Genomic DNA, 16,572 nt, shown 5'->3' with positions numbered 1-16,572 from the left:
GGCTTCTTGTACGATTGCAGATTGGGCAAGTAAGTGCCCTCTTGCACAAAGTTTGGTATTTTTTGGCTGACTGCATGTGTTTGTGGAGATCCACTTTCACTTTGGAGGCTCCAGTTAACAGAAGACTGTTGTCAGCATGGTCATTACTGTGAGAAGAAAAAAGAATAAAAATACAGAAGAGTTTTAACCTTTATTTATTTAAACTTAGGATTCCAAAAAGCAGCCGTGCATAATTTCCTTCCCCCAGCCTTTTTATTTCTGTAGTGAAGAAATGAAGCTGACTGGTTCTTGATATCCTACCATGAATGAAGTATTAGTCCATTGGCCATTGGCCATAGTCCACGGCCATTTTCTGAGTGAACCAGTAAATGTACAGTGATGTGGTGTACCGTGTAACTCATGCACTTAGGAAACACTTGAGACGAGCCAGCCGCATTCAGAGCTTGCTGCAGTCAGTAGGGACCTAAGGCAAAATGGTTTTCCAGTGTTGCTGAGTTCTGTTACAAATCACGAGACAATTGCGGTTCCTGTTTCTGACCCAAATTGCTCAATCCAGCACAGGAAATTGGGCAGGGCAGGGCAGGGAAGGGAAGCTACTTGGTTTTTTACAACCTTTTGGTTCCTCGAACTACATAGGAGACTGGCTGATGACAGGAAAAGTGCATCTGACGTTGTGATACTCTTTTATTTATATAATAAATATAAATTTAACACTCTTTAACTCTCACTTAACAGCTGAGCTTGGTAACTCTTAGAAGAAACGGGAAGGCCTTATTCTATGTGATGTGGTCTTCTATTGATTCCTAGAAAGCTTACAGCAGAGCTTACAGTGTAGGTTACTTACTGTTTTTAAATATGCTTTGCTCCACAGAAGGCAACCGTAAGGCAAGTGTGACCTCAGAGAACAAATATAAACTTGCTTCCGAGGAAAGGGGAAAATGGAGAAAGAACTCTGAGGACACTTCAGAAAGATATGTTGCAACCATTAAGTCAGTAAAAATGCATTTTAAAAAACAGTCTGAGCTTCTACTTTTGTTCCTGAAATTACTTTGTTTTATAGCAGTGATGCATTATAGTGCTTTAATTTGCAATAAAATTGATCCTCAAAAATTATTCTAAATAAAATACTTCTTCCAAGGGTTTTGGACTTTAAGATCCCGTCTTGTCATCTTTCTGTATTTACCCTTATGGGAAAAGCCTCAGTATCTGTAGACAACGCTGGTTTGACAGCCTATTTGTGTTCCTTTCGATTTTGGTGGTATATTTTTTTGTCCTTCTAATCACCACGTGAACTGTGAACTAAAGGTGAAAATTAAAACCTCAGCAAGTTTTGTCCTTCTAAAAGGGAAGGGAAAAATAATTTCACAGGGGAAGCAACTTCTGAAAAAAGGTCTGCGCTCTCAAAAAACCTACCAGACACCTACCAGACAAAAAAAAAATAATAAACAACGACAAACACCACACTCTCTCTCTGGCTGCTCTGACGCTCAGGCTAAGAAGTGACGCGCTGTTTGCGCTATTTTACAAATAACACCCACGGCAGCGAAACTCCGAACGAGAAGCACGGCGCAGCAGTGGGGGGCTCCGGGCTGCCGACTCCCGCCCGCGCGACCCCGGGACCCTCCCGGGACGCGGCACCGAGCGGCAGGGCCCCGGGGCTCCTCTGGGAACGGCCACGGCCGCCCGAAGCAGCCCCCAGCGCCGAGCCCGGCCCCGGGCCGGCCCCGCCCCGCGCTCAGGCACCTCGGGGCCGCGGCGCCACTTCCGTGGCCGAGCGCGCTCTGGTTCCGGGTCGAGCCGCCGCTGGCGGGGGCGAGGCGCTGCGGGGCCGCCGCTGCCATGTCGGATGCGGGACGCGCTCCCGGGCCCGGCCGCGGAGCCGCCTCTCGGTAAGAGCCCGCCGAGCGGGGGCCTGGCCGTGCGCCGCTCTCCCTCTCCGCGGGTCCCCGGCGCCGTGCCGGCCCCTGCGGGCCCAGCGGGCCGCGGCTCGGGGGCGCCTGGGGGCGGCGCGTCCCCCCCCCCCGGCGTAACGGAGGCCGCTGGCGGAGCGCGGCCGGGACGGAGCCCGGTACTCAGCGTCCGGCCGCCGCCGCCCCCGCCCCCCGCAGCACGGCGGGGCCCGGAAGCAGCCGAGAGCTGCGGGGCTGAAGCCGCCCGGTGACTGCCGCCGCTCGGGGGGAGGGGAGCGGCTTCCGCGGGGTCAGCGGGGAGAAGGAGCTGGCTGCGGGCGGCTCGGGACGCGCCCGGGAGTCGGCGGGTTGTTCGCAGGGCCACGAGGGGTGGGTAGCGCCGCCTCAGGGCAGCCTCGCGCAGTCTGCGGTGGCTTTGCGAGGAGGCGGTGAATGGAGCGCTTCAGTTGGAAGGGACCTGCAAAGACCGTCTGGTCCAACTGCCTGACCTCTTCGGGGTTAGCCAAAAATTAAAGCATATTATTGCGTGCGCTGTCCAAATGTCTCCGGAACATTGCCAGACATGGGGCACCAACAACCTCACTAGGAAGACCATTCCAGTGTTTGACTGCCCTCACAGTAATGAAATTTTTCCTCATGCCCAGTCTGAACATCTCCCGGTGCAGCTCTGTGCCATTCCCATGCATCCTGTGATCAGATCCCAGGGAGAAGAGACCGGCATCTCCCTCTGTGCTCCCCCTTCCCAGGGAGTTGCAGAGAGCAAGGAGGTCACCTCTTGGCCTCTTTTTCTCCAGACTACACAACCCACGTGTCCTCAGCCTCTCCTCATAGGGCATGCCTTCCAGCTCTTGCACCCTCCTCTGGATGCATTTGAATATCTTAACATCCATAAATGTATCTGTACATTTTAGTCTGAATGCATTTAACTGTTGTTTGCGCTGGAGCTTGTGCAGTTATTTCCAAGACGATGTGTTTGAGCTTGGTAGTACCATGACTAGTTGGGCTTTATAGCTGTGTTGGACCCAGATCAGCTCTGCTGGACATTCCTGGTTTTGGGAATGCTCTGCAGAGTTGCTGAAGCTTTGTGTGCGAGGTCAGCATGTGTGGAGCACAGCATGCCTTATTGGTTTGGTCTCTGCAGTGCATCGTGTGGCTAAATTGTTTCCAGACTAGAGCTAGTCCTTAATGCAGCATAACTGTAGTAAATCAGATAAATCATCAAACAGATTATGTTGTGGTGGACCTCTCGTTCCATATGGAGCTGCCTCTACTTCTGCACCTGTTTTGCACTTAATCCATGGTCTGGTAATTTCTGATTAGCAATTAAGTCAACTGTATTAGCTGGTAGGAGAAGAATTTTACAATTGTCACCTGCCTCTGTCGTTTGTTTTTCCTCACTTCTGCTTCTTCCTGATTATCTTAAATTCAAGATACCAAATAAGATAGGCTTTTGTTTAGAATAAGGACAATTCACATACTTCAAGTCACTGTTTTTGTAATTAGCTAGTTTTAAAAATGCATAAAGACTGTAGTTTTCTTAATCTACAAAACTAATAACTTAAAATGTAGCTCAAAATGTATAATGTACTCAAAATGTAGCTATCAAGTTAGCTTTTTTAAAAAAATCACCCCATGATATATTACTTCTTAGTTGTGCAGTTCCACAATCCAGTTTTTACCACACAACCAACATTACACAGCTACATTCCCACTTCTAACCATTTACAAAGTGGCTGTGGTTAAGGTCTAGCAGTTCACAAACCATTAGAACTACTGCACAGTGTCCTTTTGTGGCTTTTACCTCTATCTCAGCTCTTCCATTCAACAGCAGCAGTAGTTATGGCTTGGTTGCTGTGTGTTGTTTGTGTGACAGATGGGATTGCAGAACTGTCACTTCCCCATCACAGATGTGTGTGACTTGTGGTAATTCCTGAGTAATTGCTGACTTCTGAAGGATTTATAGCTTCTTAAAACTTTGCCCTATAAAGATTGAGATGTTGAATGAGTTTATGTCATATAGTTTATTAAAAGGGTTTCCACGTTTTGTGTTAGCAGGTTGGAGTACCTGTACAGCAAGTGAAGCATGCTGTGTCCTGGCTTTTGTGCATTGAAGGTTATATATGGTTGCACGTAAAACTAGATAAAACATGCAAAAACATTTTTTGTAATTGAATGAAAAACCTGACAAGTAGTGCATTCTCATTCATAAGTCACATAATGCATAAAGCTTGAAGATTTACAGCAGATCTTATCTGAGGGTGGACATGAATAACTCAGTGCCTGTATTCTTACTTATCAGAAATAGGAATATTTTTTATTTCCTCTCTGCAAGTGAAAAAGGAGCTGTCAGGATGGAGATGTACAGATAACTTCTGAGTGCTTAAATGGAATCACATGAGAATTTAAAAACAGGAGGTTTCTGTATGATCTCCTACCCAGCAATGTCTACAAGCACAATCCAACTCCAGGCAATGTTGTCTCTTGCAGCGTCTTGTGTTTTCTTTGGTCACCCAAACCATGACCAGTGGCATGTGCTGGTTAGTTGTAAGTTGAGGGAGGCATTTTTCAGTTTTTCCTTCCTTTGTCTTATCCTTATTTTATTCTCTCTCTTTTTTTTTTTTTTTTTGTCATCCTAATTTCTCTGGAAGTTTTTCCTTTAATTTGTTAAAGGGAAGCAAAACAAGCAGCTCTTCAGCAGTATTCTCTCTGGTGGCCCTTCTCTAGCAGTGATTAAGTCAGCTCATGTGGGTGCTGTGACTGAAGGTACTCCAGCACCTGAGGCAGGAACTTCAAATCTTTTCTTCCTTCCTGCAGCCACATCTAGAGCTTCAGCTAAGGTGTTGCTGCAAGGGGTCAGCTTCCCTCCTATTCTAATGCATTACACAAACCTGGTGTTTAGAATAGTGTGGAGGTGAGAAAACACAACACGTCACTGTAGGCTCTTCAGTGTATGGTGTCCTTTTGATCTACACAACACCAGTTACTGCTGTGTTGTCTTTCCCAGGATGTCACCGGACAGTTCTTAACTGGGTTATATAACTAAAAAAACAGATTTGTATTTAGAAAAACAGCCTACTATTGTGATGAATCTGATTGGGATTTTTCTTCATCTCTTAGATAAACTACTGGGATTAAGAATATGGCTTGTCTAATGTCAGGGGCAATTGAATGGTTCTTCAGTTCTGCAGAAGATGGGTTTCTCCTTTTGAGAGATCTCCATGTCTAGCTATCTATTCTCATCCCAAGAGCTTCCTTTGAGACTTGAAATTTGTGTTGCTTCGATTTAAATACTGATAGATCTGTTTCTATGAAAGTCATCAACTGGAACGTAACATAAAGTGTATGGCAGCTTTAAACCTTGGGTGATGGTTTATTTTTCTATAAATATCGTACTATGATGTGTAATTCCATTTTGAAAATTTTACAAAATAGTCTCATACTAACATCTTTTCCATGATGTTTGTTTTGCGCTATTATATTTGACAGAGCTTAACAAATTCTTCCTTAGTTATGACTGATTTAAGATGAGCATGGAAGATGAATGCATATTCAGTATTTAGTACCTGTATCATTTGAAAAAACAGATGACTAATCACTGTTCAGCGAAGAGAGGTGACAGCTCTTTTCAAAAGTCTTTTTAAAAGAGGGAAGGCTTAGATCAGACAAAGTAGAAATTCTTTACTGTGAGAGTGGTGAGACTGCCCAGAGGAGCTGTGGGTGCCCCATCCCTGGCAGTGCCCAAGGCCAGGCTGGATGGGGCTGGGGACACCTGGGCTGGTGGGAGGGGTCCCTGCCATGGTGAGGGGTTGGAGTTAGATGGTCTTTAAGGTCCCTTCCAACCCAAAGCATTCTGTGATGATTCTATGAAAACCACGTGGAAGTATTCTGAAGTAGGCTTTATCATGGGTTTGCTGAAAAAAAAATCTCCACTCTTCTTTCCTGGTAAAGGCATAGCTGTTCTCTTTTACCTATGGAGGGAAGTAACATCAAAGGAAAACAACTCTGTGGATTCCAGGTTTTGAAATTTTATATAGAAGTCTGGTCCCATTTGCACTGTGTTTGCCTTTCTAAAAGATAAAGGGACTCAAAGATAATACAAACTACTTCTTTGTTACTTTGTCTGGTATTCTGGAGAACTGTATGGGCACAAAGGTTTTATTCTTCTTTTTCTACTGTATCAATTTTTTTTCTATCCAGTAGTTATCTGTCATGCCAGGCCTGCTGCTAGGTTGACATTCTGTGTATGAGGAAAAAATTAATTCTTCTGGCTTAAAAAAAAACACATTATAAAGCACTTACTCTTGCCTGACCTGAAGGAAGCCAAAATGTCACCATAAGTCAATGATATCACTACTCTCAGCATTTTAAAATTAGATGGCAAATATTGCTTGACAGTTATTTGAATTATTAAACTGTATTGTAGCATTCGAGGACCTAAACAATTTGCCTTTATGCTGAAGTAAAAAACAGCAACAAGTTGTTGTCTGAGCTTCTCTAGTCTCTGAACGATGTGAACTTTTTTGTGGATGCTGTTGTAAGGAACATATGATTGTCTTTACGGAAGACATTAATTTTTAAAGGCTGACACTGTCGTAATCCAGGACAGTGACAGTGATCAGGAATTGTTATATGAGATCAAAGAAGTTGCAAATGTGTTTGTCATGCAGCTTTTTTTTTGCAATGGTGAGAGTAAAAAGCAGACTGTTTGAAGGCAGCATTTTTGGCAGACTGATGGCTTAGGCTCAACTCAAAGAAGACAGCACTTAGGGAGTATCTTGATGAGAACAGCTTTTGGAGCTAAAAGGCAGTAGAAAATACTGTGGACTTTATTTCTCAAAGGTTACCAGTTTCATGTGGTGAGCAAGAAGATAATTCCTTGTTGAGATGCAGTAAGAAAAGCCCTGAAATAAAATATTCACCGTTCTCATTTTCCTTCTGATGCCTTTTGAATAAATCATCTTCTATGTTTGGTCAAAATTCACTATGCTGTCAGCTGTGCAAGTTTCTGAGATCTCATTGCAGAAGTTTGTGCAAGATGTCTCTGAAGAACTGCACCTCATTTGTGATTTGTGCCAGAAAGAGCACAAGTGTCCTGTTGCTCAGAGGATGGGAAGAGCTGGCAGTGAGCTCTCCTCTAGCCTTGCAGGCATGAAGGTGTGTGTCGCTGTTGGTTCTGCCGAAACCTGGGGCATATTAGTCACTGGTGGGAGTGGGCACTCAGTCACAAGTGTTACAGCCAGCCAGGCGCCCTGAGCAGCAAAAATGGGTTGTGCCTGCATTCATTGCCCAGTCCAATTGCTAAGCAAAACTAATTGCAGCTTAACACAGTGTAAAGTTAAATGGTTTTTGACTACCTCTGTGGTAGTTTGTATAACATGATTCACTTTGCAACTGGTTTCAGCTAAAAATAAAATGCATGATATCATTTGCTGCAACTCAACTAATTATAAATATCTTGGTAAAACAATGATGTAGTGCTTAATCCACCCAAATTCATTTTGCGTTCCAGATTTTAGTCTACAATAATCAGAAACATCAGAACACACAGCACTATCTTTGCTAGGATTTATTTGTTGTCTGGTTAGGGATTAATTCTCAGTGATAAGGTCTGAAGGAAAATATATCCATAGCAATGAAGATATCTTCGTGATCTTGTTTGTTTCTCCCTGGAATCAAGCAACACTTGTACATACCAGAAGGTTAGAGGGCCTGTTTTATGTGGTGCCTGGAGCAGTGTTCAATAATTCATACCCTCTTTTTCTTACTCTCCTGTTTTTTTTTAAAGTATTGGCCAGAATGCACTTCTTTGCTACTTTTAGAAGAAGACTTGGAAGAATGATGCAGGGAGAAAAAGCTGTTTTTCTCAATAGTAAAGAAAAAGTTTGAAGGTAGGACAGATCTAAAGATTGAAAGTTCATGTCACCAAAATTTAGTTGTCTAGAAATATACTCTTTGTTTTCTGGAGAAGAGAGTTGATGGGAACAAGACATCACTTTTAGAAGTTACTATATTTGAGTACTCTTGAATTGAAAATAGCTTTTATAGGCTAAATATAGGCTAATTGAAAATAGCTTTTATAGGCTAAATATAGGCTAATTGAAAATAGCTTTTATAGGCTAAATATAGGCTAAAAACGTTATGCAATGACTGTACTATCAGATAATTCAAATAAGTGATGGCATGAAAGAACAAAATGGAAATGAGAACATATGGAAAGACATCAGGGAAGACAAAGGAAATATGAATGTGTTTTTAAGTGTGAAATTTTTGTTTTCCTGGCTACAAGATCTTTTGAGGCCTGTGTAGAAACTTTGTACTATTTTTGGGGATTTGTATATAGATTTTTTTTTTAATTGATTGTTGTAGTCTGGAGAATAGGTGTGTAGACAATAAAAGTAAACAATACAAAACAGTAACTATTAAAAACGTACAATAAATAAATAATAGCCCATTCTCTCTGTTTTTATAAAAGATAATACATGTCATCCTCAGGATCAGGTCATAGATTCTTAGATTGCATTTGATTTGGTCACTGACAGCATTTACTAATTATGATTGATACTGAAGAGCATCTGAACTAACAGGAAAGAAGGAGATAATGGGGAGAAAGGAGACCTTTAATACAGGATTGGGAAGAAAATCATCATATATCTCTTTGCCTGGATTTTACCTAACAGAGGAGATGTTGCTTCTATTTGTGGAGTTCATTCTTCTTTGAAACTTGGCTGACCTACTAAGAGCAGAGAAGGAAAAGGATTTTGCAAGTGAGATGTGGTGAGAAGATAGAAGTTAATCTTTTACCATCTAAGCCTACGTTTGTTTGATACCTGTTGATGATAATATAAAGCCAGTTATAAGGTTTTAGGTTGTTGAATCATAAATGAAATATGTTCTTTCTTGTTCTAGGTGACTCTTCACACAACAGCGTTAACCAGTTGTAGATCCTGTAATCACACCAATTATTTTAAGTGTGGTTACAGATGTTGATTTGATACTGAGAACTACCATGACCGGCATCAAATCCTAGCTGTACTGTAGCAGATATCTGTAAGATACAGTGGAAGGAGATCATGTTTGGGATGCAGCAATGTCAGCTTTACAGGAATGGTAGAGTAGGGTAATATTTGGTGGGAGAAAAACACTGTACATGAAAGACTGTATAAAGGGTAACAGCATTAAAAATACAGGAAAAGAGAAGTACGTGTTTGTATGGGTGAAGATCCCAGACCTTAAATATACTACTAGGATTATTCTGGCAACTGTTGAATCAGGACAGTGATAGTGATCAGGAACCGTTATATGAGATCAAAGAAGTGGCAAATTTACAGGAGTAGTAGTAGGAGATTTCAGCTACCTAGACAGAGACTAATTGCATGGCACATCAGTAAGAAATACAGAGTGAACATTTTTCTGACTATGAATGACTGCTTCCTACAGAAACCAATGTTAAACCTACAAGAGAAGCTGTCTTCTGAGTGTGGTGGTGCATAGAATCTACTTTGAGCTATAAATGGGACAGTTGTAATAGCAACTGCAGTACAATTAGCTGTCACTGGGTGAAAAGGGACAGCAGACCAAATAAATTCAGCACATGGATGTTCAACTACAAAAAATTAAAATACATAAAAATGAATTAAGTTGTTTACAGTTTCCTCCGAAACTTAAAAAGGCCTGCACAAAATGTAGCCTACATGCAGCTTGAAAGCTGTTAAAAAAATTAAGGTTTGTACCCCCAGAATCTCTATGTGGGTCTGTGGGAAAGCTGCCAAATAAAATTAAATAAAAAAAAAATAATAAAAAAAGCCATCATGTGGAAAAGATAAATGTTTAACAAATGGAAAGAATGCCCAGGTGAGACCAAGAAAATCTGCAACGTGGCAGGTGAAATGTAGACGGAATTAAAAGGGGTAAAAAGGAAATTGAAGAGCACCTTGCAAAAGGAAGCTCAAACCAGTGGTAAAACATTCTCTAAATTCATCAAAAGAAGGAAGTCAGGTAGTGATTGTGTGGGACTGCTTGGTGATCAGGGGTCAAAGAGTGGGTACCTGAGGGGTGTGATAAAACCATCACAGATAAGGTCAGTGAATTCCTTGTATGTTACTGCTAAAGATGTTTTGCTTTAGATACCCTGGGAACTCGCTACAGATGACTGACATCCAGCAGCAGTGAGACGATAGAGAGTTATGAAAGAAAATACGTGTTTACTGGAAAATGCTGGAAAAGTGTCAGCATGGATTATGTAGAGGAAAATTCCACCTTCTTAAACCATGGGAGTTGTGCAAGTATGTGGATAGATGAAAGCAATAGGTATAATTGATTTTCAAAAAACCTCTGGCAAAATTGTGTTAAAGAAGCTAAGTTTTCCCAAGTTTAGAGGAAAGGTTCACTACCAATGGAAAGCTGGTGAAAGGACAGAATTACAGAATGCTTTGGATTACAAGGGATTTCAGGAGGTTGCCTGCTTCAGTCTTCTTCTCACAGGAGATGGTTGTTCAGGGTCTTGTCCACTAGGGTTTTGAAAATGTGCAAGGCTGGATGTCACCATCCATGTGGGTCACTTCTCCAGTGCAACTCACTCTCACAGTGAAGATTTTTTTCCTTAGGTCAAGCTGGAATTTTCCTTGTTACAATTTGTGACCATTACCTCTTTCTCAAGGCACTTGAGATGAGTCTGGTTGCGTCTTTTCTCTGATGTTCTTTTAGCAGTGGAAGACAGCAAGCAGATTTCTGTTACTTCCTTCAGCTTCTGTTCTTCAGGCTAAACAAGACCAGTTTCCTCAGCATCTTCCTGTGTGTCACGTGTGCCTGCCACCTGTTCATCTAAATGGCCCTTTGGCTCGACGCTATGGCTCCTTCTCATGCTAGGAAGCCAAAAACTGAACACAGTACTCTTGATGCCATCTCGCAGATAGAGCAGAGTGGTCACTTCCCTCTGCCGCTGGCTGTGCTGGCTTTAACATAGTCCAGCTTGAGCCTAGCCTTTGTTGCTGCAAGGGCTCACAGCTAACTTGGGTTCAGCTTCTTGTCCACTAGGATCTCCAGTTTCCTTCCTGCAGATCTGTGACTTTCCAGCTGGGTCCCAACCCTATTGCATGTGGTTGTTTCATCCCTGGTACAGCACATGGTACTTGTCTGTGTTGAACTTCATGAGGTTCCTGCCAGCCCACTCCTCCAGCATGTCATGGTACTTGCAGTTTTGCCTTTCAGGCATTTGAACTTCAGCTCCCCAGTTTGCTCTTATCTATAGACTGGATGAAGGGGCATTCTGTCCCATCATTCTGGTCATGATGATGTTAATATTGCTTCCAGTAACTGCTCTTGTAGGTTGCTTTTTCTTACCAGCCAGTAGTTAGATTGTAGATCTGTAATTAGAATCATAAAATCATAGAATCGTTAAGGTTGGAAAAGACGTCCAAGATCATCTGGTTCAACCATCACCCTACTACCAATGTCACCCGCTAAACCATGTCTCTAAGCATTATGTCCAACCTTTCCTTGAACACCTCCAGGGGTGGTGACTCTACCACTTCCCTGGGCAACCTGTTTGAATGCCTGATCGCTCTTTCTTATGTCTTCTAATTTCACAGAATCACAGAATGTTAGGGATTGGAAGGGACCTTGAAAGATCATCTAGTCCAGTCCCCCTGCTGGAGCAGGAACACCTAAACCACATCAAACAGGAATGAGTCCAGGTGGGTCTTGAACATCTCCAGAGAAGGAGACTCCACAACCCCCCTGGGTAGCCTGTTCTGGTGTTCTGTCACCCTTACAATGAAAAAGTTTTATCTCATATTTAAGCAGAACCTCCTCTATGTTCCAGCTTGTGCCCATTGCCCCTTGTCCTACCATTAGATGTCACTGAAAAGAACCTGGCTCTGTCCTCCTGACACTCCCCCTTTACTTTTTTTTAAATATTATAAAGGTCACCCCTCAGTCTCCTCTTCTCCAAGCTAAAGAGACCCAGCTCCCTTGGCCTTTCCTTGTAAGGGAGGTGCTCCACTCCCTTAATCATCCTTGTGGCTCTGCGCTGGACTCTCTCAAGCAGTTCCCTGTCCTTCTTGAACTGAGAGGCCCAGAACTGGACGCAGTATTCCAGATGTGGTCTTACTAGGGCAGAGTAGAGGGGGAGGAGAACCTCTCTTGACCTACTACCCACACCCCTTCTGATACACCCCAGATGCCATTGGCCTTCTTGGCCACAAGGGCACAGTTCTGGCTCATGGTCCTGGCTATCCACCAGGACCCCCAGGTCCCTTTACCCTTCACTGCTTTCCAGCAGGACAGTCCTCAACTGATTCTGGTGTCTGGGGTTGTTTTTGCCCGGATGCAAGACTCTACACTTGCCCTCATTATATTTCATTAGGTTTCTCCCCGCCCAATTCTGCAACCTGTCAAGGTCCCACTGGATTGTAGCATGGCCTTCCAGCCTGTCAGCCACTCCTCCCAGTTCAGTGTCATCAGAAAACTTGCTGATGGCGCACTCCATTCCCTCATCTAAGTCATCGATTAATATAGGTCCCACTACTGATCCTTGAGGAACTCCACTAGATACAGGCCTCCAACTCGTCTCTGTCCTACTGACCACAACTCTCTGGCTTCTTCCCCCCAGCTAGTTCACAGTCCACCTCGCTACCCCATCATCCTCAGTTTAGCTGCGAGGATGCTGTGGGATATGATGTCAAAGGCTTTACTGAAGTCAAGATAGACCATGTCCACTGCCTTGCCATAATCTATACACCTGGTTACAACCTCGTAAAAGGCTATCAGGTTGGTCAAACATGACTTCCCCTTGGTGAAGCCATGTTGACTGCCCCTAATGACCCTCTTATCCTTGATATGTCTAGAGACAACACTAAGGATAAGTTGCACCATCACCTTTCCAGGGATGGAGGTGAGGCTGACCAGTCTGTAGCTAACTGACTATTTCCAACCTAAGCCTTCCCTGGCAAAACTTGAGGCCATTCCCTCTAGTCCTTTCATTGGTTATTTGTGAGAAGCGGCTGACCCCCAGCTCCCCACACCTTCCCTTCAGGTAGAGAGCAACAAGGTCTCCCCTGAGCCTCCCCTTCTCCAGACCAAACAAACCCAGTTCCCACAGCTGCTCCTCACAGGACCTGTGTCCCAGGCCCTTCAGCAGCCTTGTAGCCCTTCTCTGGAGATGCTCCTTCTTTGTCCCCCCCCAAAAAATATACACTATCCCCATGCACAGTAGCACTGAGCAACAGAAAGGATAGATTTTGTGCCCAAGAAGTTGCTTCATGAAAACAAAGCACCAAACTTTAAAAATGTTTGAGGTTACTCCAGTGTCACTTTACCATGCTAAGCAGCTCTAAAAACTTTTTCCTTCCTTCCATGGCTCTACACCTGGCACTTCACCTAGATTGAATCTGGCAGTCCAGATAGTTTTTCATCTGCTGGGTAGTCTGTCCGTTGTTTATACCTGCACAGTTTGGCTGCAAGGATGCTGAGGGACTTTGCATTACTGAAATGAAGTCAGCAGTTCTCTTCTTCCATGGAGCCCATCATTTCAGCAGAAAAGGCAGTCTGGTTGGTCAGGAACCATTGGCCTTAGATGGATCTACGATGGCTCTTCCCAGCTGCTTTCTTGCCATTCACATGCATGGGAATGGTCTCCATGTAAATTTGCTCTGCAGTCCTCTGGGCCACTAAAGAAACTCAGGCTGGTTTGTATTTCCCTTATTGCCTGTTTTGAAGGTGACATTTGCCATTTTTCAGTTATCAGTGACTTCCGAGGATTGATACGACCTTTCAAAAATTGATAGAGAGCACCTTTACAGTGACACTGGCCACCTCCCTTTTCAGTCTGTATGTTCTTATGGACATGTATGTGGACATACATGTACTTTTTTTTAAGGCAGTCTTTAACCTATCTTTCTCTGGCAGTGATAGTGTCAGGGAGCAGCAGGGACATGCAACCCCTAAAGAAGGGGAGCTAAGTATGGTAGCAGTATTTGCAGCAGCAGTGTCCTCACCAGCAAGGGTACAGTCTGTCAGTACCCAAAGGGGTGAGCAAGGCAAGCTGGCTGGTGGTTAGGCTAAGGCAAGAGGCTGCCACATGGGTCCATGGGCAGATTTGAGGTCAAGCTGGGAAATCATGTGAGGGTCAGAACGGCATTTGGAAATGGTTAGCTACCGTCCTGTGCCAGGCAGCTCCATACTGATGAGTCGGGTCTGAGGCTACCCAGAGGCTGGTCCATGGGTCGTGGTTTGGATTGAAGGATACCCATCTGGGCATGGCATACCATTTAGCTGCAGTATTGTTCAGGAAGGTGCCAAAACTGCGAGTCTCAGCTCAAACGCAGCTTGCAAGGCAGGGAGCAGTGAAGTGACCTTCGCTGAAGTCTCCAACGGAGCTTTCTGGAAGAGCCATCCCCAAGGCCACCAGCTGTACCATCTGTATGTGTGGTGCTGTCCTCTTCTGCGCCCTGACACTGGGCACCAGGATTTGGAAGACCTGAGAGCTGGCCTTGACAGTAAAGCCTGAAGTAAGGAAAACATTGGGTTATCTCAGCTCTACCTGTGTTCTTCATCAGTTGATCACTTGCCCTACTCAGCAGCTCACCAACGGTTGTCTTGGTCTTTTGCTGCCGGTGTGCCCACAGAAGCCCTATAAGTCCCTCTTGTTGCCCTTCAGATATGGTTTAGATTCCTTTTCCCTGGATGAATTTAGAGTAATTAGGAAAAGCAGCAAATTACTTTAAATTCATCTAGGAAAAAGCAATCTAAACCGTACCTACATAAAGTTGAACTCAGAAAAGGCTTGGAGAGGAGGACCTGAGGATGGTGATGGTTCATTGAAATAATTACACAGTGTACAATAGCAGCCAAAAAAAAAAAAACAACAAACAACTTCAGCAATGTTAGCTGTTGTTAGGAAGAGCATTGCAAACAGAGAGACATAATTACACAGCTTTGTAAAACTGTAGAGGCACCCACATCTTGTATGCTGTAGATAGTTCAGATCTCTGTGTCTTGGAAGCAGAGGAGGGCAGGGATGACAGGGAATGCAGTGGCTGCCATATGGAGAGAGGCTGAAGACTGGGACTCTGGCTTGGAGAGTGGATGTAATCAATGTGTACAAAATCCTGAAGGCGGTGGATGTGCACCCAGTCCTGCCATACTAGGACTGGAGGCACTCAGAAACCAGTTTTGGAGATGGGCATAAAATGGAGAGGTTCTTTACATGGCAGGCGTGAGCTGCCCCTGGACGTTTTAGTGGCTACTGACAACAGCAGGTTCAGAGAGGGGCTGAGCAAATCCCCTGGGAATCGGGTCTGTGTGGGCGCTGGGGGGTGAGGCTAGAGGATGAGGTGGGATGTTGTTCAGCCTGGAGAAGAGGAGGCTCAGGGGCGACCTTATTGCTCTCTACAGGTACCTTAAAGGAGGCTGTAGCGAGGTGGGGGTTGGTCTGTTCTCCCACGTGCCTGGTGACAGGACGAGGGGGAATGGGCTTAAGTTGCGCCAGGGGAGGTTTAGGCTGGATATTAGGAAGAACTTCTTTACCGAAAGGGTTGTTAGACATTGGAACAGACTGCCCAGAGAAGTGATGGAGACACCATCCCTGGAGGTCTTTAAATAAAAGACGTTTAGATGTAGAGCTTAGGGATATGGTTTAGTGGAGAACTGGTTAGTGTTAGGTCAGAGGTTGGACTGGCTGATCTTGGAGGTCTCTTCCAACCTAGACGATTCTGTGTGATTCTGTGTCTCCCTGCAGTCCTACTGTGGTGTCTGCTGGAGGGGGGCATGAGGGGTCTGCAGGGCGACCAGGCTTGCACACGCTGTCCCTGTGGGTGGCATCTGCTGTTGGAGACTGCGCTGCTCGGGGTGAGGCAGGCCGTTGGTCTGGCCAGGAGGGTGTTTTGGTGCTCCTACCTGCCTCTGCCAGCAGGGCTGGTGCCCTGTGGAGCAAATGTTGTAAGAAGTATGCTTAATTAGAGGCAGTGGCTGTTACTGAGCAGCTGAGTATTGAACACAATCATTTAAACTGTTTTTTTCCTAGTAAAAAATCTCAAATATCCAGTACTTTATTCTTTCTTTAATTTTTTTGAGCAGGTTACTCTAGCAACTGTTGTTGCTAAGACACAAATAGCTACAGATGTCCGCAGAACTGATTGCACAGTGATAAATACCATGGCTGCCTCTAATGCAAAATAACAGGAGAAATAAGTAAATTTACTATAGTTACAACCTTTTTAACAAAATAATGGTGAAAGTTGAGTGTTGAAACAGTTTCTGTCTAGCAGAAACTTAGCTTAATTTCTTGGTACTGTGTGGTAGTAGCTATATGAATTGTTTATGTGTATACACAAAATCTCTTAATGAAAATAAAGTTTAGAGCTGCATAATGTAAATAATACCTTTTTGTGGTTAATATGATGCAGGCTTTTTGTCTGACTGATAAAGGATTAAAAAGTTCAGTATTTTGTTGCTTCAGTAACTTTACAAATCTCTTAATGTGTTGAAAGTGGCATCTAGAAATGGAAGTTAATATGCTCCATTGTCTGAAAGTTTGTTTTAAAAAGCTCTTAAGACAAGCATCATTTTTCTTTTTTTCCAGAGCTGCACCTCCAGAAATTTGCAACCCAATTATTCTTTATCTAAAACAAAAATGTTTTAGATAACCTCATTGTTATCTAAAAAA

At 43.9% G+C, this 16,572-nt stretch overlaps 1 protein-coding gene across 10 annotated transcripts in view; it reads left to right on the top strand.

Annotated features, from left to right (window-relative positions):
• The first annotated feature begins 1,739 nt into the window (after nt 1-1,739).
• Nucleotides 1,740-16,572, top strand: part of EYA3 (EYA transcriptional coactivator and phosphatase 3) — a 61,676-nt gene continuing 46,843 nt past the window's right edge. For 3 of the 10 annotated variants that reach the window (XM_084496928.1, XM_084496929.1, XM_084496920.1), the window contains exon 1: nt 1,740-1,889. The gene's annotated coding sequence lies outside the window, so the exon portion shown is untranslated. Of the gene's footprint in view, nt 1,890-7,695; nt 7,799-8,565; nt 8,675-16,572 lie in introns of those variants that run through there. The other 7 variants (XM_084496924.1, XM_084496923.1, XM_084496921.1 and 4 more) reach the window with 4 other exon arrangements.

The sequence above is a fragment of the Aythya ferina genome (assembly GCF_964211825.1).
Source record: "Aythya ferina genome assembly, chromosome: 24".
NCBI lineage: Eukaryota > Metazoa > Chordata > Aves > Anseriformes > Anatidae > Aythya > Aythya ferina.
The sequence above is the reverse complement of the archived record's forward strand: the minus strand, read 5'-3'. Positions and strand labels throughout refer to the sequence as shown.